General features: G+C 32.6%; 2 long non-coding RNA genes across 2 annotated transcripts; both read left to right on the top strand.

Moving 5' to 3' along the window:
• The first annotated feature begins 361 nt into the window (after positions 1 to 361).
• LOC129926432 (uncharacterized) lies at positions 362 to 6,717 on the top strand. The gene is made up of 4 exons (XR_008778084.1): positions 362 to 1,222; positions 3,452 to 3,524; positions 4,557 to 4,773; positions 6,350 to 6,717. It is a non-coding gene; the product is annotated as an uncharacterized LOC129926432 (long non-coding RNA).
• A 7,154-nt stretch (positions 6,718 to 13,871) lies between these two features.
• LOC106077400 (uncharacterized) lies at positions 13,872 to 24,702 on the top strand. Its single transcript, XR_008778083.1, has 3 exons — positions 13,872 to 14,571; positions 24,365 to 24,476; positions 24,576 to 24,702. It is a non-coding gene; the product is annotated as an uncharacterized LOC106077400 (long non-coding RNA).
• The last annotated feature ends 2,131 nt before the right edge of the window (positions 24,703 to 26,833 follow it).

Raw genomic sequence — 26,833 nt, 5'->3', positions numbered from 1 at the left:
TAGATATCTGACGTTGACACAAATGATTTTTCACAATTTTTGACAATTTAATTGTAATAATAACGGTATTGTTTTCTGAGCATATATATATATATTTATATTTATAGTATTTTAAATTATTCACAATGATTTTTAAAATGTTCTTTTATAAATTTTATGTTAGTTAAGACTCTTTTGTTATATCTAGGTTGATTTTAACAATTCTCTCTCTCTCTCTCTCTAGATCTATCTATCTATCTACGTATCTTTTTTTATCAGGATTTATCTATTAGAATCTGTAAATATTTTAAAAGTAAATAAAAAAAAAATAAAGTTACTTAAATTGCTTATTTAAAATATGATTGTTTTCTTTAATATTCGCAAACTCTAGAAATTCTTTTTTGTGCCTTTTTTTTCACGATTCAATATTTTTAATTAACAGCTTTTATTTATAAAGATGATTCATTTTAATTGCATACAATATTAATTATTTTCTTTTTCCCCTTTGATTAATTTATAATAAAACACAAATGGTGTATTTTTTACATCATCATATTCAGCATATTATTCAGAATCTTTTAGTAACTATACACTATTTTTTCATTTGTCTATGTTTAAACTTATGAAATGGAAGGAATTTTAATTTTAAACGTATGTATACTTTTTCTTTTGAACTAAGCAACATAGCATGCTAATTGTCATATTTTACACTAATAATGCAAGAGAGAGTTTACCATAGCATGTTGTAAGTTTTAGTTCTTTGATACTGTCTAAAGGTTTAAAAAAAAACAACATACGTTTAATTTTTGCCAATGTAAATTTTACTATTACAATCTTGCTTTCTTGGAGCTATGTAAAAGATCACAATTGTTCACAAATCTTTAGATTTATAGTGTATTTTTTCTGAAGTTGTAATACAAATAAGTATTTCAAATGTGATTAGATTATGATTATGCATTTTTTTTTAGATTATTACATAAGTAATGTACATGTTGTAATGTTTTTTTTTTGAAAACTAAAGGAACAAAGTTCCTTACAAATTATGTCTTCTTTTGTTATTGAGAGTATGACACTAAATTAAATCAAATTGATAGTTTTAACATAGGTGAAACTTTAAAAAAGAATTATATATGCATGATTTTTAAGCAATTGATATATCTTTTATGGACAACGTGAAGCAAAAGAAGGGAAAATGTTTCTTCCCCTGTTACACAATTATTGGATACAACTACACTCAATATTTGTAAGTATGTTAGTTTATGGAAGTTAAAATATAAATAACATTTTCTTGGCTGACATAAATTGTCCATACATATTAAACATTTTCTTTCTATAATCGTAGTCTATATACGTAGTCTCGAAACTTCTATACTATTTTAAATATTTTTGGTATTTGTTGTTACGCTGTTAAAAGAAACCAAGGGAGCCTACGCTATTTTGTCCTACTTTTTAATAGACAACCCGATTGTCTCTGTAGTTTCTTGATTGTGTAATACATTCTTTATACCGAAATGAATAATTTATCTTTTGATGTTTTTGTTTGTATTTAACCTAATTTAATGTTTTCCATACTTCACCAATGTATCATGCAGTATCTAAGAGAATTAGTCAACTATTTTTTTATTTTTATTTTAGACCATCATATTGCTAAAAAAAAATCGTTTGAGCTTTAAGAAAAAAATATGAATAGCTAACATGTGCTGTATTTTAATTTTCGAAATAGCTTGATTTAATGGCAATTCTAAAATGAGGTTTTACTGCGAAAACAAAAATAAGTACTTTCCATTAATTTTTGTTTTATTTGCCCGATTCTAGTTTGTTCAATTTTCTATATTAAAATCTTAATTGTGTGACATTTAGCCCTCTTCATACCCAACTGTTTGAGGGATATGGAACATACTTCACAGAATATTAATTGTTATTTATTATTTTTTATTATTTTAACAAACTGATGGTTACACATTAGGTTATGCATTTTTGTCTTAAAGAAACTGTATAAATGCTACTTAGCTGAGAAGACAGTCCAAAATTAAAGAGATTTTAAAGTAGTGACATTTGCCTACACTTAAGAAAAACAAGCATTCAACTTCTTGTTTGCAATTACACTAGTAAAGTAAATACTAGATATATAAGGTTAACGAGGGTGTCGTGTGGTCAGCACAACGACTAACCGCTATACTTTTCCCTCTGGGACGCCCTTAAAATTCCAAAATAAAAAATCCCAGTCCAATCTGAGTTTCGTTACCGGGACCTTTCGGTTGTGAAGCCAAGCACTTTACGACTCGGCCACCATCCTCCATTTCAAATACACTAGTCAGAGATAAAAGGTTTTAATGATTCTAAGAGAGCCGAAGCACAACTTTCTTTACATGTAGAAAAATTACTGGAAAAGAGAATAAATAAATCTACTAGACTTTATAATTTCCTAGGCTTATAGATTTACACTTAGCTTAGAAGACGGTGCGCAAAATGTTCCTGAACTATTAATTTATTTAACTCCTTAATGAATATGGCCTACATGTGGATACAAATGAAGACGTTATGTTTTAGATAATGATTTTCTAGTCCTCTAGCTAAATTTACATTATTCTTTTTTATGATTAAAAATTATTAGGGTCAAACTAAAGTTTTCCCAGTGTGGCCAACGAGCTAGTATTTCTTTTCCCTACGATATACATCGACAATCGAAATTCTAAGAAATTCTTCAGAGCCGTTTTCAAGAACCGTGTACAGGTTCCATTTGTTTCCAGAATCCGGAACTACTTGTTTCCATGAATGTACGACCTGAATATAAGAAAGTAAATACCAGGCTCTGCGATTTATAAGGCTTATTTATGGACTATACTGCAAAAAATTAATGTTTCATAAATTTATGTACATGACAAAATTAAAATCTAAATGATAAAACAAATGTTAACATGATTAAAATACACAGTCCGAAGCCATTCTAAAATACAATACATTAGTGAATAAAAAACATTTATATCGTTGTTAGAGTATTTGAGGAGAAATATTAAAATATAATAAATTAAATATATTGTTCCATGTAAAAGTAGGATATACGTAATATAAGCTACAAAAACAATCATCGTGTAGTTATTAAAATATACTATTAAAAGTAAAAAAAAAAATATTACAAGATTAGATTTCAGTCTGATGTCCTTTCTGAAAAATTGAAACCTGCCTTTTTATCTGCCTGGTTGGACCACTTCGGGGGCCGATTTTGAGTTTGTGTTTCCACACAAACTGTCATTGTAATCTTGTTTTTATTTACTTTTGTAATGATAATACATTTATATAATAATAATATAATAATAGATATTCAAAAACATTTAGCCACATTAAATCTTGATTACTGTTATTTGGACACAAAGATAAAACGTAAATGAAAAATATCATTTAAATTATACTTGACTTAGAGCTTTCATTAGATAAAAGAAATATCAATAAGTATATTTTGTTTTATTTTTAGGGTTAGGAGACTGTCCTGAGGAAAAGCCAAAGTTTTCTAAGGAGAGAGCAGAGATGGGGCTTCAATTACCAAAGTAAGTTTGTTTTTTAAGATTTAGAGTTCCTTCAGAAAAGAAAATTATTACCTCATAGCCCAATTCTCTTACAAATAGAAGGTGAAACCAGAGGCGTTGTTTAAACTAATGACCATCATGACGACAGTCAGAAGCACAAACCACTCGGCGACACTTTTCTTAAAACTTGTAGTGCTGCACAAAAAACTTATATACAGATAAAAATATATTAGCAACCTCTTGACATAGTGCATTGTATTATATAGACTTTAGGTGCCTTTTTTTCTGACAGACTTTGATAGGCATCCTGTTCGAAAACATGTTTTAGTTAAAATTAGTTATCTTTTTACAACAATCATATCACATTTAATAACAAATTGTGTAAGGGATATAACCCTCTAAAAAAATAGCGAGATTATTTGATATTCTTATCCATCTTGAAAATCATTTTCTACATATAATGTTTTAAATTGTATATTGTCTATAATAAACGTTTAACTAAGAAAGTCTAAGAGAAAAAGGCTATTTTGAAAGCATTTATAAAAAAATTTACAGTGACATAAATACTAAGAATGCATAAATAATCTCTTACATTTTAATCCTGTAACTTTTTGTTATTCCCATAGCATTTTTCAGTCTTGTTAATGCAGGAAATTGAAGAGATTTGGGTTAATGCTAGAGAGCTATTTATAAAATAATTATAATATTTCTTTGCAATCCGAACAAGGTTTAATGTTGATATACGCTTCGTTGAGGGGTGCGGTCTCTGAGTGGTTAAGTGATTCGCTTTTAAACCTTGGGTCCTGGGTTCGAATCTCGGTGAAGACTTGGATTGTGAAAAACGGGATTTTATGGTGCCTACCCAAATCTAATGGGTACATGACTTAAGTTGGGGAAAGTAAAGACGGTTGGTCTTTATGCTCTCCACCTGCTCGTTAACTATAGAAACAGATGATCTTAATCTATGTGCTATGTGCCTATGGCTTCGTTGATATAATAATATTACTAATTTATTTTCACTTATGGAAAATACTTCTAAGATTTTTTTTTCAGAGCGGCCAGTGTGAAAGAACGCAGAGCTAACAAAAGGAAGCACGCCTATCTGTAGACCCTATGTGTGCGGCCGGCTTTTCAAAGCGAGAATTATGTGCTAATTTTCAATCACTAAGGAGAAGATATATATATTTATAAATACAGTGTCTTGACTGACGAAAGTATAATATGAAAAATGTTATAGCATTCAGCAAAAGTATCAAGATTCTATTCATGGGTAAATATTTTGTTACTTTCTATATAATTAGACTGTACAAGACAAAAGGTTGAAAATGTGTTTCGAAATTTAGACTTGAATAGGTAAAAAAAAAAGATTTACTTAGTCTTAGATCCTGCTTCGCAGTTCGGGGCATTGGGCAGCAAGCTGTCTCTACAAAGAGATATTAAGAATAAAATGTATCACATTAACGAGCAGAATGCCGTGACATAGCCTTGAACCTTATTTACTAAAAAGAACTAAGTACCTTCGCGAAGTGATACGTAGGGGATAACAGCCGGTGAGGTTAAAATAGATTCGTTTAGATAGAAATTTATTGCAATGCCATAAACAAAACTTTTATAATGCGTTCAGTTGCTAAGCGATAGTGAGCGATCTGTAGAGGTTATTTTTTTTAATTTTTTTTTTTTACATATTTAGTTAATTTGTATAACTTATTAACTTAATTATTATTTTGACCACTTTATGCATGTGATTTTAAATGAAGTGATTATTCTATTTGGATTGCAATAAGTTTAACTAATTCTAGCTATTAGCTATTAGGGGAAAGTGGGGTAATATGAGATAATTAACTTAATAGAGTTATAAAATTTATAATTGATACATTTTTACCAAACGCTAATATAGAATGAAATAAACTTTGCACAAAAGATCAGACGGATTCGAGCATTACATTTTGAAATATAGAAATAAAATGAAATCATTTTAGTATCCCATATTACCCGCCATAAATGGAGTATGTATGAAAACTATAAAAATACAAACAAAATATAATTCTGTAAATCAAGTAAACAAAACTAACAGTTTAAAACATCACAAAAATTGTATTATTTAAAAAATATTTTTAGTTAAAAAGTGAATTAAAAAGTGGCTGCGTAAAGTGAACCGTGCGCGCACCGGAGCTGATGAGAAAAAATAATTGTCTTCATGTTAATTAATATTATTGGCTAATTCAGCTTTTATGAGAGCTGATTATTTTGTATTTTCTTCTGATTGAACATACACCACCAATTTATAGAAATAATTGAAATAAAATGCAAAAATACTAATTCTAAATGAATAATGTAATCATTTCACAATAAGTTTAAAAAGAGTATTTCAAAGTACTGTATAAGCTAAATATTTCTTTTCGCTAGTGTGCCAATGCTTTCGTATTGTTAAAAATAAACCTTTGTACACTCAGCTTTTACAGTTTATTATTCCATAAAAAGCACACTTAAATTGAACAAGAAGACGTATAGAAAATAACTTAAACTTAGTTTAGTGTTTGACTCAACAATTTTTGAAATCTGTTTTGCACACAGAGAAGAAAAACATTAATGTTAAATACTACTTGGATGGATATTTTCATTGGCGTTCCACATAAATCGAGTAGTCACATTTAAATACGTTATAAGAATTTCAAAAAAAAAGACTAATATATATATATATATATATATATATTGGGTGTGATACAGTAAGCCTACTGTGCTACTGTGTTTTCTTCTGTCAATACTGTACTTATGGCCTTTACGATAGATTAAAAAAAAATGCACAATGTGTAAACAAAATTAATGGATATATTATATATTTACAGAAACTTATATGTTAACGAAGAAAACCAGAAGACGGTAGAGAGAATGCACAAAATATTGACTACAAAACATTTACGCATTTAAAAAAAAGACAATCAACAACACAAAGTCGTACCACGTATGTCAGAGTTATAAAGTGGACTACTACATAGTGCAGAGACCTGTCACAACTGTGTAATACCACAAAAGAATCGGTAAGATAAATAGTTCAACAGACTTGAAGTTGATGGCACTGCAAAAAATGCAGATATTTGAGTATCTTAAACTTTACATTTGTTGGAAATGAAATCATATTAAAACGTATTTCTTCTTTTTAACAGTCTTATTCTATTATTGTATAAAAACAATTTTTGAACATTTAAGAAAATAAAAATTGGAAGGAATCAATGCCTATTAATGTTTTTTTTGTGTGTGTTGTCAATACATATTGTTGTTCTTTTGTAAATATATATATAGTGTGTGTTTTACTACACATAACAACTTTCAAATACTACATCGGATGCACTGATGTTTCAATCTAATTCTACAGCATGTATTCAGATAAGCAAAAGCAACAATAATCTTTGTCCTATAATCGTAAAAATTAGTTTGCAAATATAATATTCAAAACAATAAGCTACAGATCTATAGATGTGCTTTAAAATAAGACATCTTAATGTTACAACATTATAATGTTCTATCTATACAGATAATATTTATCTACTCGTTTTAATATACAACACTATTGTTACGATGGACACTCAAATATAAATACACTTGACGTAAGAACAATCATAGGTAAACACAAACAAGTTTAATCAGCCATCTTGATTACGAGAGTAGTTTCCTCTGTGCATGGGTACAACTCTTCATACAATATAACATTCCATTAACAACTATGAAACAAAATCATGCATTAGTGCCAGCAAATATACCATTTAAAAACTAAGATAAGTGGGACACTATTTGCCTGGTTGTAAATAATCATGACAATGCTAAATCTTCAGACTTATAACACAATGCCTTGTTACTATCATTCATTCTTTGGTTATTTAAACCCGTTTGATCATCTTACTATATTACTATATTACTATAATTACTATAGCCTACTATAAAAAAAAAATAGAATCGTACTTGTTACTTCGATGTCTCAGCACAGTTATCAACAGTCCTATTGGCATTTTCATTTAAACGGAACTAGAATAATGATGTAGATCTACATAAACTAAACTTCTGATTTAGCACTTTTAAGATCTATAACTTCTAGATCTGGAATATAAATTTGGAATAAGTTAGATGTAATTTAGATTAGATTTATGCAATAAAAATACTAGATTATCTATCAATTATCTATCAATAGACTGATTATACCATTAAATTTAAAAATAGTAGATTAGTTTTAGTATATTATATAGTATATTTTAGTATATTATAACATTGCAATATTGATCTAGACGTTTGGAAATCAAAATCTACACTTTAAGTCTAGAAATTGAAATTCTAAATCTTGATCTATTATTATATTTGTCTAAGCTAGACCTAGATATTCTAGATCTAAACTCTACAACGATTTTAATAAGAAAAATCTAGATATACTGTAAAAAAATCTAGATCTAGTTTAGAGAATCTAGATTAAATCTACATCTAGCTATCATGCCTTTTTAAAAATACGAATCAGACAACGAGGTTTAATAAACATTACTATACCGATTAGTTTTAGCATTTCATTTAAAGAATTCATTCCAAATGACGTAAAAGGAAGAAAAAAAACACTACGTCATATTTGTTGTGAACATTTGTGATGTTGCCTATCTGTCTTGTAGTTTATTGTTGCCTGTCAGAGTACGACCGATTTCTCTGCAGATGTCTGAGTTTCTTGTGCGGGTGTATTTCAATGAAAACTCAAAGAATAAAATCAGGGTAATATAAGGCAGACTCAATATCAAAGTTTTTTTTATCTTAGAAACAAGTTCAATGATTAATTAGAATTATCTGCCTGAAAAACAAATATTTAAAATGTTTGTTATTAGTGGCTGTAGAGGATGCCAAAGCTTTCATAGCTAACTCTGCAAAAAAGATCTGGAAGAAGAAAATCTTAGTGATATAAAATATGTCCAGTGGCTGGATACCTAGTAAAGAAACTGCCAATAAACAAAATTACTTTTATAAAACTAGAAGTCACTGATCCAGCTAAATGTTCTGTTGCCGCTATTATGGAATGTGAAGTACACAAGAGGCATTATGATCAAGTGACAAGAACGTTATCAATCTAACATAGTCTAGAAAAGTCTAAGACAAAGACTAAAAGTGTAAATATTTTGACAAATGTACAAAATGTCTTATATAACTTTATGCTGTGTTAACTTTAGGATAGCTGCCTTTCATGTATGTTATGGGCTTGAATGATTTAATTTTAGTCTTTCCTGGGTATATTTCTTGATAGTTAGGAAAAAACGTATTTGCCCCTCAAAATACGCATTTGCGTTAAGACATGTAGGCATCTCTGGATAAGTCATTATTGTATCTGATTTCACCCTTTTGACCCTCATGCAGATGTTTCAGAATAGCTATGAATCTTGGAGGGCATCTAAGCCGAGATAAAATCCTCCACAAGCCATAGCTTATTAAGCAGTGGTTCTCACCACACTTTTGTATGGCTCTAAGACCTGGATGCTCTATCAAAGGTCTTTAAAGCTCGCCGAACGCTTTCATCAAAATTGATTACGTTTTCTATCCTTCAATAACAACAACAAAAAATATAAACTTTCAATGGAAACTTTTTGTACAATGTTAAGTTTTACAAGTTAGAATAGAGTCCAGATACTCAAAAAAAAAAAAAAATCAAAAAAAAATCTTAATTTCGATGGTCTTAGGCGACCCCCGGCAAATTGTCATTCGACCCCCAAGGGTTTGCGATGCACAGGTTGAGAACCCCTGGCCTAGACCAATGAAATAATAATAAATAAACCTAGAATTCGTTTGAATGTTAATCTGAAGATCTTATCAAGTGTTATTTACAATACTATATACAAATACAATCATCTAAAGTGCAGTGGTCTTCAACCTTTTTTGGCCTACAAACCCCTTTTTGTATTTTTTCTTTAAAAAAATCTGCCAACGCCCCCCCTCTAAGAAAAACACTTAAAAAGAAGCGTGAGAAGGCAAATTTGAACAAAATATCATCTATTTATTAATTTTTATGCTGTCAATAACACTTCTCCCTCATGGGAGACGACCTCATGAAAAGGCGATTTTTTTTAGCGAGCTCAGAATAGGACGTAGTTACAGAGGTGCCCCCGTAAGCGTTATAAAGATCCACTCAGGCGCCATTTCGTTTTCACTGGGATAGAGTAAAGTACCTGGCAGCATTTTATGGTAGCAGATGACCTCTGAGAGAGACAGTTGGAGAGCTCTCACAAAAGCTGCGGGACAAACATTTGAGACTCACAGAAAAGCCATTATTGAAGACAGGCTCAAAAGACGGAAATAAATCTTAAATAGACCGCCAGCATACAACGGCTTTGTCTGCACAAAATTTGGGAAAATATGTAGGTCGCAATAGGGTTTGCGTAGTTGTGTGAAACACTGCACTCAGCCGTAATCTTCGGAATCGAAGGCAAAAACAGCCAATATTATCATTATACAAAAATTATGTCAAATAATTTTCAGTTATTACACACAAAAATTAATCTCATTGTAATGACTTTCTTTAAAATTATTGAATATTAGGGCCTACTGTTTTTAGCTTTAATTGTAAATTTATTTTTATTTTTACTATAAACATTACTATGGCTGAATTCACCACTAAATGAAATTAAGCTAATGAGACGCCTGTGCCTCCTGCAGTCTGACAATGTTAGAAATTTCAAGCTTTAAATTAGCCATAGCAAGGCAAAGGTCTCCTCTAGTGGCTACATCCAGTCTATTTCTTTGCTTATTCATTAAGTTTGTTACGCACTAAATCTAGGTTAACCATGTGTGTTGATGAAAAGCTAAAACATAATTCCATTTTCGACCACAGTTTTGGAATTTTACACAAACATTCAAATGCGGCCACATCTCCATTGTGCCTCCAGGAGCGTAGCTAGGAATTTTCCATCGTTTAGGGGCCGGGAGGGGGGCTTGACCTCGTTGGGGGCCCCTGCATTCTACGTAATATTTAATTAATTAAAAAAAGAATCGTTCGGGCCCTCCTCAAGTGGGAGCACGGGGGGGGGGGGAATTTTCAAATTCCTCCCCCCTAGCTACGCCACTGTGTGCCTCCAATGTTTACATTCTTTTTACTGAAGACATACTTTTGTAAATCTATTTTTTCCTGCAACTTAATTTGAACATCAGTAATAGATGTTTAATTATTGTCATTTATATTTTTTTTTTAGAAGCGAATCGTATTTTCTTCATAGAGCTTTGTTATGTGAATTGCATAGAAATCGGTGTCCTTAGGCAGTAATTCATTTATCAACAAATAAGTTATGTGAAGTTGTAAAACTCTTTAAAATAAATTTAATATCTCGATAAAAGAAAAAAATTATATAATCAATGAACGTACATTTCTTTCTTAGCAGTCGGAGGTTGGTTTTCTTCATTTGCGTTAGATGCCTACTATGTAAAAAAATTTTTTTAGTCTGCTTTAAGTCATCGACCCTGGGCATGCTACGCTGCCTCATAGTGGCGCCCGGATGGAAAAGATCGTAGGAGGAAACGATTAGGCTAAAGGGTAGTAAAACTGCCCTTGAATCACTCGACCGAGTACAGGCACAGGCCCTACGGTTCATATGTGGCACCTTTCGGACAAGCCCAACAAACGCTGCTGAAATCTTAACAAACGTGGCACCCTTACATCTTAGGAGGGAGAGGGCAGTACTTACGGCCTACGAGCGCTACAAAAGGGGCGACTCTAGACTACCCACCTCAATTTTAGTGCGACAGTGGAGAGAGAGGAACCGCACCAAAATGCGATCGTTCCTCCATATTCCTCCATGTTTAAAAAAAAAAGGTACAACTATTCTATTTGAATGTTAGCTTTAAAGTTTTTTCTATTAACATTTACATATCTATATATTAAAATATGTAGATAAAATGAACTATAATCTAAAAGGCGTATTACCTTGATTGTTAGTTTGTTTATCAAATCTTTAACATTTATGCGCTCAAGATCTAAAGACACTAGATACCCTCCTATTACAGCAAAAGAGTAAGAATTTAAAAATAGAAAATCGGATTCCCGAACTCAATTTCTAAAGTTATTTCTGTTCTTAAATTATAAGTAAGCTAATTATAATTAGTCTATATTTAGTTTGCCAGCGTTAATTTTGAAAGATTTATTAATTTGTTTTGTTTCAGTGCACCTTTAGTTTCTTCTTTCCCCCTTTACACCCAGCGCCCCCTTACCTCCCCCTTTTTTGCCCAGCGCCCCCGTACCGCCCCTTTGGCTCCCAGCAACCCCCAAAATATTGAAAACGCCCCCCAGGGAGCGATAGCGCCCCCATTGAAGACCACTGATCTAAAGAGTACTATTTTGTGGGATGTGAGGCTAAGTGCCCTAAACCGCTTTGAATCCAGACTACTGCTGAGTTTTGGTTGCTAAGCGCCTAAAAGCAGCTCTTCTTCTCCAACATGTCCACACAAAAGACAGTGATCTTGCCATAGTATGAAAGAAACGCCATAGAAAATAATTTTTTGAAGCATTTAGTTTTTTTTTTTAATAAATAACTTCGACTTTTCAGTTCAATTTTATGATTGTTCGTTGACGCAAGACGAGAACTGACATTCAATCGAGGGCCACATTACACATATTTTGGGAATGGGGGGCCGCATATACATATGTATATAAATAAAAAAATAAATATACTAATGCACAACTTAGAAAAATACGCTACTAAATGTGTATAATGACTTTTAATTCACATTTATAGTATCTTATACATTTACATTTAATTTTTTACACTCCCAATAGAGGGAGTTGGCGATTTCTGAAACTAATTTTACGATAATTTCTTTTTATTTTGTATCGTCTGTTTACATCTCACAATTTCACCACAAATGAACAGTTGTACATAATTTGAAGTGTTTAGCTGTTTACACTGGTGCATAATATTCCAGAATTGTGGAAATAGCTTACTAGTTATCCTTGTGACAGCTTTTAAATTACCGACCTGTTCTTACACTTGTTTATTTTCAAACAGAAAAAAAAAGCTTGTTCACAGATCTATGTGCATTGTGCACAAAAATAATGTGAAAGTATAGTAGCAAAGTTTTTAATTAAAGTGTGGAAATACAGCTTCTGGCATTCATAAGGCTCTTACAGAGTAACTGAATGGCTTCTCTTTCAGTTCATAATTTGCTTTGAGGTATGTCCTCTAGAGCTGAATCAGCTTCTGCATTAAATGGTGAGCTGAGGGTGTAAAAACTGATTCAAAGTTCTTGACCTCTTAAAATTTGCTTTCTAATTCCACACTCAAAGAATTCAAATAAGTCTTGTACTTCTCAGACATTTCACTAGAAATAGTTTCACCTTTCAGCAAAGGAAAATGTTTTCACTTGCTTGCCTGGAGAAATGGGAAAGATTTGTTTGAAAAGAAAAGATTTTAACATGCACAAACATTTCATAATTCCGATGAAAAACATGAAGTCTCTCTCAAATCTTCATTACAAATATTGGTAACATAGTCACAGCCAGTGCCCAGGTCTGTCTTGAGCTCCTCATTAGAAATATTACTAACAGGGTCACAGTCAATATCCTTTAAGGAACATAACAATTTGATCCTTGAGATTCCATTTCTTCTCACTACCTTTCCCATGCTAAACCAGTGGTACCGAAAATCGGAATGTTTTGTTTCCTAATCTATAGGTACTCATCGGATCTGTCTGTGTAAAGACCACTTGCAGTGGTGGGTTTAATACTTATAATGAAGATTTCATGCAGCTTTGTGCGAACTTTTCTGTTTATGGTTTATGGTGGAGATATTTTTTTTAAATTTATTATTATTCTCTGTCAAAACGTGGGCTCCATCAGTTATTACACTTGCCATCTTGTTCCAAGCTAACCCAAGACTTTCAACAGAAAGCATTGAAAAAATAGTGGCCTGAGTTAAAATCTAAACTGAATTTTTCAAAACATTGCAAATAAAAATAATCTTCTACATCATAAGTGATAATCAGAAATTGCAATAATGTAAATAGATATTTAAAATTAGCTATTTTCAAAATATGTGTATTTTTTTATATGTATAATCTGTGGGCACTCCTGATTTCTGTAGTTGACCGCGGGCTGCATAAAACAGTCTGGTGGGCCGCATGTGGCCCGCGGACCATAATTTACCCACCCCTGCTATAGTAGATTAATATATATTAACTTTATCAGCCTCTAGGAATTGAATTGATGACCTATTTTATTCTAAATTTTCGAAATAATTTCACGTTTATATTTTTGACCATCTAGATGTCATGCGGAGTAGAGATAAGTATTTTAGCTTCCATATAGGCTATGACTTTTTAACAAGTACAACGGCAAGAAATTCATAAATTCTCTGTTTTTTTTTTAAATTTAAATGCAAATCTATTTTATAGATGTGAGCTAATCAAATTTTTTAACTCAGTGAATAGACAAATAGATACTTAAAATCTTTTTTTTTTTTAATTTTTCGTTTATTTGCATCTGTGGCACGCTGGTCATCGTAACGTTATTCTGCTCTTTGTTTAACACTCTCATATCAGGGCAAGGAGCTATCGAGGAAAATCATTTATGCTAATGTTTCTCTGTCTTTCTTCCATAGAAATAACATATTGTTCTTCCTTCCTAAGTTTTAAGTTTTTCATATGTAAATAAAGATACAATCTCATTGAACGCACTCCTCGTAAATAAAATGAATTCCTGACCTTATTATTCTGAAATGTCTTCTATCAACGAAAGAAAATATAATGCCCCGTTAATAAAGGCAATAAATAAGTTCAGCTAAGTAAAGAAAAATAATGAGAACAGGGCAAGGTAAAGACCTTCATTGTCAGGCATAAACAGGTGTTTTATTTTAGGTCTAATTTATCTATGGCGACAGGATTTATTGATCTCATCTAGATTATAAAAATAGTTAAATATTGAAAGAAAAAAATCCCATATAAACGGAAGCTACTGAAACTAACTTCGAACTTCGATAAAACAACTTGCTGAGAATAATTCTGAATATGGACACCATTAAAAAAATTATTGGCGCAAAGCTTACTGAAACCAAACCAAAAACCGAACAAGGTAAGCCCACAAAGATTCAATAATATTATTAAAAAGTAGACAACATTGCTAATTATTATTTACTACTTATTATTAGTGGAGGCGTGGTGTTGAGTAGTAAAGCGCTTGGCTTCCAAACCGGAGGGACCAAGGTTCTAATCCTGGTGAAGTTTGGGATTTTTAGTTTCGGTCTGAAAGAAGTTTTTTATTTTTATTTCGGGATCTTAAGGAAGCCTCTGAGTTCACCAAGCTCTAATGCAGTGATTCCCAAAGTGGTCTATATAGACCCCCAGGGGTCTATGAAGACTTCCAGGGGGTCTACGAAAGGGAAAAAATAAATTGGGGGTCTACGAGATGTCCACGGGGGTCTACGATAATAGATTTCATTTAAGAAGGATGTGACTTTAATTTTTACATCCCATTAATGTAATTCTTTCATAAACCAATATATTATGTTTACCTAATCCATTAGATATTTATCCTGCTATTCAAACGAAAAAATGTTGTATTTAATTTCAATACTTATTTAAATAGCTTAATTTTGTCTACATGTAACTAATGTTTCACAAAAATAATGTAGATTTTACAGCTTTGATTATTTAAAATTGGGATTCATTCCTTCCTTGTCAAACAAGCGGTTGCCTAAGTGCCCTTTTATGACAATATGAAACTAATTACACTAGAAGATCATTTGAGACAATGCCACCCTGACAAAACAGATGAAGATTTGAAAATCTTTCAAATACTCAAACATAAATTTCAGAATATACCCACAGAATCTCTTAGACATCATATAGAGAAGATGATGGTTTGTGAGCGGCTTACAATATCTCTTTATTTATAGCAAAATACGGAAAACATTCATTTTACCAGCTGTTGTAGTTTTAAAATCTGTTTTACACAAACCTATATCTGATTATTATTAAAAGAATTTCTTTAAGCAACAATATAGTTCATAGACTCATAGGTGGCATGAGTTGTACAATTAAAAGCTTCTTATGCAATTCTTTGCAAACGAGTTTGGGATCAGGGGCGTCGCAGGCTCTGACAGGGTGTAGTGCTTTGTGTCTGCTCCTAATTTTTCTTCAGGGACGACCCACGAAACCTTTCCCATATTTGGGTGTAGCTGTGAGGCAGAAGAGTTTTGCAGTCATTTTCCCTTCTGCTAGGTAGGTAGAAAGCCAAGATAGCCCTTCCCGCTCGAAGCTTACTGGTTTAGGTGACAGTTACTCGCTTTCGCTCCTTCTCCTTTTAGTTCCGCAGCCCCAATATTTGAGGCACACATGAAAGATCAAGATATACACGAGAAACTGCTCTTTGCGAAAACTTTTACAATTAAGGCAAATTAATTAATTAATATTTAATGTTTGAAGGACTACTTCATAGAACAATAAATTCCTATACGAAATATAATATCCATAGCAACGGATGATAAACTTGCTATAAAAAAACAACATATTTCCAGCGTGTTTAGTGATTCCAGTAATAAAAATTAATTGTTATTTAATTGGTTTAAATTTTAATTTTATCAATAAAAAAGATATATCTCTATAACTTACAGTGTCGCTTTAAATTAATTTTTCACTCTTTAACTCACTACAGTTGGAAATTAGTTTTTTTTTAAAATGTTGATGAATTTAAAAATGCAATACAAAATATGTAGGGGGTCTACCGAAAATCAGAAAACATGGCAAGGGGTCTACGAGACAAAAAAGTTTGGGAACCACTGCTCTAATGGATACCTGTCATTAATAAAGTAAAGACGGTTGGTAGTTGTGCTGGCCACATGATACTCTTGGTAAAAGTGGGCCAAAGAAACAGGTGACCTTTACATTATCTGCCCCATAGATCGCAAATCCAGAAAGTGGAACTTTCCAACTTTACTACTAATTTAATAGTACATCAAACATTTTTTCTAATATTTTTTATTATTTGATCCTTTAACAGTAGCCTATAGATCACATTAATTTTAAAAACATTTAAACACTAATGAAATACTTGGTTATAATCTTTCATAGTACAATGTCACGGGTATAATAGAAACAAATGTTGATAAAAAACAGAGAAGATGAAGCTGTTTAATTAATAATAGAACAAACACACGTAGAAATCCATGCCACTACACAGATCCATAACTTTGTGTCCGACATACATGGGCGGAACTTCTTTGACATATCAAAATTATCGCTTCATTGTGCCCTCTAAAATAATGTATAAGCTAGTTCTCACCTTCTGAGCCACATGAATGACAGTGCGCAGTGTAGAATCACAATATTTTAAGGATAAACCATCCCAATATAAACTTTTTAAATCATAGCGTTTTTTCTTCTTTAAATATGCATTAAATACATTAATTTGGTGTAAAAATAGACATATGTTCTAATCCCTAAATTACAAACATTTTTTTAGGCTAATAGGTTTGTACTTTCGATAATAGGCTGTATTAGGTACTTGGAAAGTTTCACCAAAGATGCTTCCGCTCCTTCATGGACATTGGTGGCAAGACCGCAAAACAAAAAGCGATGTCCTTGCGAACGCCGGTATGGACAGTATAGAGGGACTTGTCATGGTCCGACAATTACGCTGGGCGGGGTACGTATCCAATATGGAGGACGAAAGTATGCCAAAAGCATTCTTTTTTGTGAGCTGCAAGGTGGTCGACGTAAAAGAGTTGCCCCACGAAAACGCTTAACAGACCAGCTTGCTTTAACTGACATGGAAAAGAGCAGCTGGTTGCATGCGGCTTCAGAACGAGACAGCAGGGAGTTACTCACAAAGTCCCCGGGATACATATTTGAGACCAAAAGAAAATCCGCTGATGGGGACAGACGTAGACGGCAAGAAAAAAATGTCATTGACCACCGGCGGACAATAGTTATGCCTACGCTGTTTGTGACAAAATATATAGGTCACAGCTTGGGCCGTATTCCTCTTTAATCTTCGGACTCGACGACAAGCCTTATTATTATTTTAGTTGAAAAGCTCGATACATTTACATTAAAGGTATAAAACTTCAAATTCGTATTATTGCAATATAAAGGATTTTATCTCAGTAATTTAGTGATGAAATGTGAGATCTAGATTTCACAATAGTGTTTTTTTTTTAATCTATTTTTTAAATTTTTAATTGTTAAGAACGTTTTTGATAGCTTTTCAGTTTAAGGGTTAACATTAAGTCAATTATGAAGAATGCTAGATTATTGTTCTAAAATATATCTAAGCACGCAAGGTTACTAACACTAATGTGATCAATATTTTAATCTAATCTGATCCCTTTCTTTCTATCTATCTGTCTGTTTCTCTCTCTCTCTCTTTCTGTGTCTCTCTGTCTCTGTCTCGGTCTGTCTGTCTGTCTGTCTGTCTGTCTGTCTGTCTCTCTCTCTCTCTATATATATATATATATTAAGGGCGTAGCAAGGGGAAGTTTGGGGTTCAAACACCCAAAAATGAGATCACCCCACCTGCAACGGGGGGATCGGAATTTAGTGACTATTTTAGGTGAGATTTTAATACTATACCATCACTTTCCCAGCACAGCCAAGGGTTTTTGAGTTTAAAACCCCTTACCAGGAGGTTTTGAGTTTTAAACCCTGTAAATGAACGTTTGAATGGTGTAATACTGGGTTCTTGCTTCCTGAAGTACTCTAGACACGTGACAAGACAAACACTATACGACTGACTCAAGTCCGTTCAGCAGACAACATTAAGTTTATTTTACTATAATAATAATAATATACTGCACTCCTTGTTAGTGCTACAAGTCAAGAAATAATAATCCTATCCGCAAAACAGCGGTATCAAAAGTATCCAATACGTTAACAACAAATCACGTCCGCATCTCAGCGGGTAACAATAAGAACAATTACTACTAGTGACACTGGAGCTTCAACTATAGATATCCATTGAAATACGAATAATACCTTAATATCCAATAAGCACATAATGAAATCAACTCTCAAATATTATTAATCAACAATGACTAATCCAGTGACTTTCATGCCATATACATATATATACCAGTCCAGGAAGAAACGTCCAACCTTCCTGTACCGGGAGCAAGACCTTACAGACTTGACTTGACTTGACTGAACTCAAAGTCAACTTTTCATTCTACTTCCTGTTTTCTACATCAGGAATTCCACGTGTCTTTTAAACTATTAACATGCCGTGAACTTTAGATCATGCAATGTCAACTAAGACTGTGACATTACGCCCTTTCCCTCAAAAAAAAGATTTTGTAAAAATCTTTTAAAATTTAAGTAATAATACTATTAAATGTATAGTCACATCTTTTGAGAGAAAAAATAATATACACAAATGTACAATTTGTTCTAGAACATCTTGCACATGTCTTATCATGCTATCAAAAAATTTTGATGAGACTAATATATGGTCTCATTTGACCTTACAATATTTGAAAAAATATTTGTCTGTGTAGACAATACTCATAGTTGTCAACATTATTTGAAAAAGCAAGTTGTCTTGTTTTTGTTTTATTTTTTTACACAAAATTTCAAAGTAAATTCTCAATTCATCAATAGAATGCTTTCAATATTAATTTTACAAAGGAATGAGCAGCCATGAAAAATGCTCGTATACAAATATACTTAGTTTATCCCATCAGGTTATATGGTCAAATGAAAAATATTGACAATGTTTACATGGTGAAATGAAAAAATATTGACAATGTTCTTTAAAATAAATCAATGCAAGTGAAATATATCTATAATAAATATTTATGTTGTCTCAATGGTTTGTGTATGAAAATAATGACAATGTTTTGACAATGCAACTAAATCATGAAAGTCAAGAAAATATATTCTTCAATGATGATTTATGAAGAACATGTTTAAATCATTAAAGTCATAAGCATATTAAAGCGTGAAGGTCGTTATCATGATATTCATTTGGCTCTTATGTCTTGCTGTGAGCTCAAGTTGGTTTAACAAATGTATAAGTTACAATCTTCTCTCAAAAAATGAATAAGCTTTTCACATTATGTAACATCAAATATATTACTTCGAGCCATTAGTAGTGCTCTAATAGTATTCATCAATCAAATACAATGTTCTTTTCAAAAATCAAATATATTACTTTGAGCCATTAATATTGCTCCGATAGTTTTCTCATATCCATACAATATTCTTCTCAAAATTAGTGTTATCATCACATAATATAAAATATACTGCTTGAGCCATCAATAATGCTCCAAAAGTTTTGTCATTAAATACAATCTTCTCCTCAAAAAATCAGTGATTACATCACACACTATATATATTACTTCACGAGTCATCAATAATGCTCCAATACTTCTCATATTAAATACAATCTTCTCAAAAAATATCAGTGTCTACACCACACATCAAATATTACTTCACGAGCCATCAATAATGCTCCAATAATTTTCTCATATCAATACAATATTCTTCTCAAAAATCAGTGTCTACATCACACACTATCAAATATACTACTTCACGAGCCATCAATAATGCTCCAATAGTTTCTCATTAAATACAATCTTCTCCTCAAAAAATCAGTGTCGACGACACACATCAAATATATTCTTGTAAGATGTTATACGTGCAGTGAAAAAATAAAATGAAAAAAAAAAAAAATTAATAAGAGAATAAAGAGATATATTAAAGGATAAATGACAAACACAAAAACAATATAGATATAACAATACAGTCTGCTTTAAAAGAAATCAATAAATAGAAGACTTTGACAGGAGAATCACAGATATGTAAATACAAGACTTACACAAACAAACAATATGAATACAAAGAGAAATCACACTACGATTGTACAAACAAATCTGAATACGACTAAACAAAAAAATTTCTAAATGATCTAGAAGTCCCTACCGAACAAGGCTGGTCTACTCGGACCTTATTAGGACTAGGAGAACAAAAAGAAAATCCCTAAAGATCCCTATCAGATGAAGTGAAATGGAACGGAACAAATAAATTGTGCCGCTTCAGTCTCAAAACATAAGACAGACCCACGCCGACCGCCCTTTAAGGTAACAAATATCAAAAATGAAAAACAATTTAATATGGTTCCAAGAGTTATCAATCACTAACTCTATATATAATCAACTTCAATTACTGCTATACCACAGCAAAATCAATGTACTTTATTAATCATATATCCAATTCTTAATTATTACTTACAGATTCTTTCTTTTGTAGACTAGTGTAGATTCATCCCCTTCTCTCTTGTAGCTTGTCAAATACAAATACAGCTTGAGTAGTTCCATAATAATCCATGGGTAAGGTAACTAAGTAATCCGATTGAGAATACACATCAATGTGAGCATCATAGTAGTAGTGAAATAATCCAGTCATATGCCATAAGATGGCTCAAATGCTCAAGTAATGTCAAAAAATATTTCCGCTTGACCTTTACAATTAACACAAGTCCAACAGGTAATCCAAATAATCCAATAAGATAATCCAAGAGTTAAGTGTAGTAATGCAGGCACGTGTTTCTTCGGCGTACAACGATGACTAGGAGAGCGCCAATAGGTACAAGTTAGTCCAACTTCAACGTCAAAGATCAATAATCCAAAAGTACTTGAACATTCGTATAAATAATCCAATAAATCCAACAGTACTTAAATGGAAGACTTCAGCTTAGATAATCCAAATATGTAAAGTCTCTGAAAAATTATAATGACCATAAGTGAACAGAGGTCTAAATGGAGGACCTTCTGTATAGCAATGTAAGGTGAAACCTCGACAATGCAAGAGCGTGTCAAAAGTTGGTGACGAGCGCTCACGTGGAAACGATGTATCATCTGTCTTCAGGCGACGCCTTGAATTTTTCACCCACACAAATGTATCAGCTGTCTTCGAGCGACGCCTTGAGTTTTTCACCCACACAAATGTATCAGCTGTCTTCGAGCGACGCCTTGAGTTTTTCACCCACACAAATGTATCAGCCGTATTCGGTTTCTGCCGGTGGTGATGTCACACCGTGCTAAATCTCAAGATGTCGACAATAGTGGAGAAATAGGCATTGACCAGCTTTAAAATATACAAGCTATTGATGTTAAGTTCGAATTGGTCAATGATAAGAGGACTCTAATACATACGGGTCAGGTCAACCGGTGAAAAAGTGCAGGCTCAGGTTAGTTCAATGATGATCTACTTGAATACTTGTGACTGGTTTCGCTTGAGTGGTGTTTGAGTTGAGTCCGTGCGTGTCTAGAACACAACATACTGGCTACCAAAAATGTAAATGAACGTTTGAATGGTGTAATACTGGGTTCTTGCTTCCTGAAGTACTCTAGACACGTGACAAGACAAACACTATACGACTGACTCAAGTCCGTTCAGCAGACAACATTAAGTTTATTTTACTATAATAATAATAATATACTGCACTCCTTGTTAGTGCTACAAGTCAAGAAATAATAATCCTATCCGCATAACAGCGGTATCAAAAGTATCCAATACGTTAACAACAAATCACGTCCGCATCTCAGCGGGTAACAATAAGAACAATTACTACTAGTGACACTGGAGCTTCAACTATAGATATCCATTGAAATACGAATAATACCTTAATATCCAATAAGCACATAATGAAATCAACTCTCAAATATTATTAATCAACAATGACTAGTCCAGTGACTTTCATGCTATATACATATATATACCAGTCCAGGAAGAAACGTCCAACCTTCCTGTACCGGGAGCAAGACCTTACTGACTTGACTTGACTTGACTGAACTCAAAGTCAACTTTTCATTCTACTTCCTGTTTTCTACATCAGGAATTCCACGTGTCTTTTAAACTATTAACATGCCGTGAACTTTAGATCATGCAATGTCAACTAAGACTGTGACAAACCCCCTACCAGGGGTTTTATCAGTTTAATCCCCCTCTTCTATAAAACAAAACCAAAAAAAAAAAAATGCAAACGACTGTTCCCAAATTCCAAGAGCACAGTTAAGGAAGATTTTTATTTTAAAACCCCTTTCAAAATTCACGATAAACCCACTCTTCAATATAAAAAAAGATAAATATACACTCAAAATTTTAAGGGGTTTTGAGTTTCATCCCCCCCCCCCCCTTCTTCAGCGGCGTTCGAAGCTAAAAAATACCTCTTCAATGTAAAAAAAAAAGCTAATTACGCACTCAAAATGTTATGAGAGTGGCTAAATGAGTTTTGACTCAGTTTTAAGTTTAAACCCCCCTTCAGCGGCGTATGAAGGTAAAAAGTACCTCTTTAATATTAAAAACAAAGCAAATTATACATTCACAATTTTATGAGTGTTGTCAAAGGGTTTTTTAGTTTAAACTCCCCTCTAGTGGAATTTAAAGCTAAAAAAAATACCCTTTCAATATAAAAAAAGCAAATTACACTCTAAAATCTATGAGCATTGCCAAAGGGGTTTTGAATTTAAACCCCACACCAGCGGGATTTGAAGCTAAAAGATTCATCGTCAATGTAAAAAAAAAAAAGCAAATTACACATTCAAAATGCGTTACCAATAGGGGTTTTGAGTTTAAACCCGCCTTCAGAGGGGTTTGATGCTAAAAAAATACCTCTTCAATATAAAAAAAAATTACACACTAAAATTATTTGAGCGTAGCTAAGCCAATTGGGGGTTTTTAGTTTAAACGCCTCTCCTAAAGATGGCTTTTTTTAATTTTAAAAATCCTCTAGTTGTTTTTGAGTTTAAAATTCCCTTACAGAGAGTTTTGAGTTGGAAAACTTCTATCTTCAATATTATTCTAAAGCAAACTACAGTTACCAAATTCTATGACCGTAGCTAAATGGGGTTTTGAATTAAAAAAAAAACTACTTCAGAAATTGTTTAGTTTTGGCGATAAAACTTAACTTTTTGATATAAAATCTAAAGCAAACTACAGTCACCTAAATCCAAGAGCGTATTCAAGAGATGTTACATTTTTCTACAAGTGGCGGGGCTGAATTAATAAAGTGCAGTGGATAATCAACTGCCAAAATTGAAAAACACTAAAAGTGACTTAACAAAGATGGCTAAGACAGATTTTAGGAGTTATTTATAGAGATCGGGTCTAAATCAAGGAAATCCTATGCCGAAGTGGGAGTCGACCCCTTAGTAAGATTGTAACAGAGCATCGCATGAGGTTTGCGGAACAGGTTATCCGACAAAATGAACTACGCATAATAAGAGTTGCAATGACATCCTAATTAAGTACAACTTGGCGTCACACATTCATGGAGGTCCTTAGAGCAGGTGGGAAGAGGCTTCAGACATTACCAGTGACAGATTTTTGTGGAAACAGCTTGCTGCCAAACACGCCGAACGACGCGAGAGAATCTAAGTCAGTAAGAATAGTACATTAGGTTTTTGAAATAAAACTTTTTAATAGCAAAATAATGAACTCTAGATACATCAGAATATGCATTTAGTTAGCTTTCAATACCAGAAATAGTGCTTGGCCCCGCCCCGCGCAGGGGGAGATCTCAACGTTCACCCAGACCCCTTGCTGGCAAGGGCGAGGAGTCAACAATTTTTTCACTAACTCCAAGAAGAACCTATTGTAGGGCATATTAAACGTCTTTCAAAAGAATGAAGGGTCAGAATGCAATAGAGATAAATTATGTACACACATACACATCCGACCATAAAAACATACATATATATAATTTTTTTTTCTGGGGGGGGGGAACAATCCCCCCCAAACCCTCTCTCCCGAAATAAAATCTTTTTTTCAATTAAACAATAGATCTTTATAAATAAATTAATCTTTATTATTTGATAACATTTGAAATCGATTAATCTTTATTAGTCAATTAATCAGTTTATCGTCTTTAGAAAAAAAGGAACAACCAATGCTTGTCAACATTATGCTTGGAGGGATCCCGTACAGATTTGAAAAGAAACGAATAACTCCATTGAAAATGTGGAGATATGCAGATTGTGGCAGGTGGGACTAAATATAAAAAGGTTCATTAATTAAAAAAATGATATTGAAAAGCTTTATAGCTATACTGATTTTTTATCTCTATAAATCGTCTTTTCACAGACCACTTTATCCAGAGTCAGCTCTTGAAAATAGACAACAGTAGAAGATGTGCCAGAGAAAAAAAAACATCGTTGTAACTTTTTTTTCATCTTTTATGAAAATAAAAATACACTGCATATTCCTGTAATGTTGGTGATTTCTTTAATTTTAATATTACATCTTATAATAATCTTTATAATCAACACCAGCAATGTAATGTGATAACTTCTTGTTAAACAAAAAAATACAACAGTTACTCGAGGTTTTTCAGTGATAAAACAAGAATAAGATGCTATTATTATACCACATAACAAGAATACAAGAATGTCACTGGCAATGTCTTAAGAATACATGTGACATGAATAGGCGCTCAGTAAATGCAACTCTGCCCGAGTCGGGTGTTGAACCTCGAGCCCCTTTCTAGGTAGCCAAGACAACCAAGTTCAAGAGCACTTAGCCTCTCGACCAGACTTCCCACTTTAAGAAAAACATCAGAAGGAAATTCTATTAAAGACAAATGACAGAGAAGAATGGAGAAAGAACGTTGACAGATCTTGTGTGGTGCCCCAGCGGTCCAGCAGACCAAAGAATAGGTGAAAGCGAATGTGAAGTTAGATGTTTTCATAAAAGAAAAAAGTACGTCGTTGCATCAGAACTTTGAATGGTCTAAATTATTATAATCTCGGATTTTCAGTATCTATTCTAGTTTACGAAATCTAAACGGGACGGATGGACGGGTGGACGGACAGACATTCTTTGCAAAACTAATAGTGTATTTTTTCCTTTCGGAGGCCGCTAACAATAGCTCTAAAGAAACACTAAAAGAAATGAACTTCTTAAGAATTAGAGCAGATTACTGTGAATCTAGATAGAGAAAGATGAAAAACACTGCAAAAATGATCTAATAAACTGAAAGCTAGAGAAATAAAGTGAATTTTAAAAGCTTGTTATGACATACTTTCTTATAGCAATAATGATTGCGCATAGAAATTCTTATTCTGGCTCAAATAACACACAATCAAACAGCTGTAATAAGATGGGGCTAACTTATATAATGTCTGATTAATAATAAACTTGACGTTTTTGAGTCGACTATAGTGTTAAACACTTACAATAGTTAGCATATTTTTTTTACAAAGCTTATATCAATCTTTCTGTCTGGATGGAATCTTGAATACGTTATTTCTCCCACTCCTCATTCTCTTATGAAATTTAAACTTTGCACAATTATTCATTGTCGATGACAACCCATAATTCAATAAAAAAACAGTTAGTTCTTAAACTATGATACTTAGACCCCTAGGAGTTCGCAAGACGACCACAGTGGTGCGAAAAAAATAAGGTAAATTATATACAATTAAAATGACTTCTTAGCTAAAAATCAGGTTTCGAATCAGATAATTTTTATTATTATCAACTCAACCCTCACAACTCTGTAACGAGCTATACCAAAAGATTGAAGACAATCTACATCTGGAAATTAACGTCTGGGTATAGAAACATTTAAAGTGTGGGCAAACTCATATCCCAAACACAGATAAATCTATACCAATACAGGAGCAGCTTGTTGAAATATCCACAAAGGAGGAACCAATGTTTGGATAAGGATTCCACAGATTATAGTTAAACAACAGATACTTATTTTATATGGCTATGGTTCAATGTACATAATTGTTTTTTTTATGCTTCCCGGTCTTCTTATTTGGTACAACTTGGATTCATTGACCAAATGAACATCACAATTGAAAAAAATAAACTAGAAATGTGTGCCTCATGGAGATTAATGGTTGCTACTCATAAACATTGAGCCGGATCTTTGTTTATGACTATAAAATTCACTATATTTACGTGCATAACTAACTATATAGAATATTACTATCTGACCCATGAAACTACATACCAGTATCACTAATCAACATCACATGTAAAATCCTAGAACACATAATATGAGCAACATCATAAACCACTTAGACAAACATAATGTCCTTACCCCATACCAACATGGCTTTAGGAATATAGATCATGTGAAACACAACTAATAGGACTAATTGATGACTTTTCAAAAGGTATAGATAATAGTGAACAAATAGATGCTATCTTATTAGAGGCTTTTGACAAAGTTCACCGCCATAGTTTGCTTAAAAAATTAAAACATTTCGGCATTAATGGTCCATTGCATCAGTGGATTAAAGATTTTCTGATAGGTAGAGAACAAACTGTAATAATAAATGACTCTAAATCAGCACCAATAACAGTAAACTCAGGTGTACCTCAAGGAA

Source organism: Biomphalaria glabrata, chromosome 1 (assembly GCF_947242115.1).
Source record: "Biomphalaria glabrata chromosome 1, xgBioGlab47.1, whole genome shotgun sequence".
Classification (NCBI taxonomy): Eukaryota; Metazoa; Mollusca; class Gastropoda; family Planorbidae; genus Biomphalaria; species Biomphalaria glabrata.
Note: the sequence above shows the minus strand (reverse complement) of the source record. Positions and strands in the feature narration are given on the sequence as shown.